Source organism: Wasmannia auropunctata, unplaced genomic scaffold (genome assembly GCF_000956235.1).
Source record: "Wasmannia auropunctata unplaced genomic scaffold, wasmannia.A_1.0 LD336106.1, whole genome shotgun sequence".
Classification (NCBI taxonomy): Eukaryota; Metazoa; Arthropoda; class Insecta; order Hymenoptera; family Formicidae; genus Wasmannia; species Wasmannia auropunctata.
This window is the reverse complement of record NW_012026784.1, coordinates 2,467,200-2,468,780: the sequence shown is the minus strand read 5'-3', so window position 1 is coordinate 2,468,780 and position 1,581 is coordinate 2,467,200.

Below are 1,581 nucleotides of genomic sequence, written 5' to 3'. Positions count from 1 at the left end.
TACCTATATATATATATATATATGTTAAATATATATATATATATAATAATATTATATATTATAATATATATATATTATTATTTAAATCCTTGGATTTAAATTCGCGAAAATTATGTTGCTACATTAATTTGCGCATTTTTTTAAACGAAATATTATCACCCTTGCTAATGTGCAAATATTGATACCATTTTATTTATCGTATTCTTAAATTTCGCCATAAAACCAATTAACGTATCCATTTACGTGAATATTATGAAAAAAAGAATACTACTCGTACGTACATTTTTTTATTTTCACCGACTCTCTCGCCTTTCAGTGGAGTCCAGACGCTATGAGACCCGCGCCGGGACACATGTCAGCTTTTAGCGGAGAAGATCAAAATTGTTTTAACGGTATTCTATTTCTCAACGCGCTCACGTATTCTCATATCGATTTTATTGCGGCGTTATCACGGTCGCGTATGTGAAATCACGAGTTTCGCGCGTTACCTGTGAAACGACGCGCTGCTGCAGAAAAACCGTTTCCCTAGTGGGCAAATTTACAAAAATTTCTTTTTTTACACGAGTACGTGCACAGAGTACCACACGTGCCGGGATCTGGCTGTAATCCCGTGCGCGCGCGCGCTTTGAGGTAAATACCGGCGGTAAATAGGTCGCGTTCGCCGTGCGGTCGTTTCCCGCGCACGGGTTCCGAGACCCCCGTCGGGATATTTATGGACGGCGGTATAATGGGTATTCAATATCATCGGACTTAACCGTGGAAATTCACGGTATTCCGCAGGATGTTGGGAATATGCGGCTCGTCCGCCCTTGTCAAAACCGTGTCGCCCCTCTCGTGCCCCGCGCGCATCGAAACTATTTTCGGGTCATGCAGAGATAACGATAACGATCCCATTCGCGCATTCGACGCCTCTCGGCCCCGGTCGGCGATCTGTCGCGTAATTGCGAATCGCGAGATAATTGCTGCGGTGCATGGTAGGATCGCGGATCCCGATTACAATCTGATTCCCAGGAAGATATGGCGCATTGAATTAAATATCCCTCTCTCGCATACGCGTCTGACCGCGCGACAGACGTTAATTCAACCCACCCGAGCGAATGCAATGTTTGCGCGAGAGGGAGATTTCTTTTCCTTTCGGCGTATCGCGATATGCAAGTGCAGTGCTGAAAGCTTTTTCTAATCAGCTGAGGATTCGTTAAAAATAAAATGGACGAGCACCTCGTCCGTTCTACTTATTTCTATTGCATATATGTATATATGTCTTTGTGCTCATACTCCGTATTAGTCGAAGTAGGCATTCAGGTCCGCAACCACCAGGTGGAACCAACGCAGCGCGATACCGTCGAGAAGTATCATTGTGGAAACGCTGACCCGGTAAATTCGGGCAGCGTGTTCCATTGTGCTCGTGTTCGGGGTTTACGGTAACATTCTCGCCCTGGCAGCCCGTTGACGTAGATTTCGCGAGCGTAGATTTTCGCGTGCAGATGCAAATATCTATATAGACGAGCCCCCCCCCTCCCCCCCTCGTGAGGGACGAGGATCGCGAGGTCGGTCGGCACCCGGGGTTGGTAGCGGCGGCGA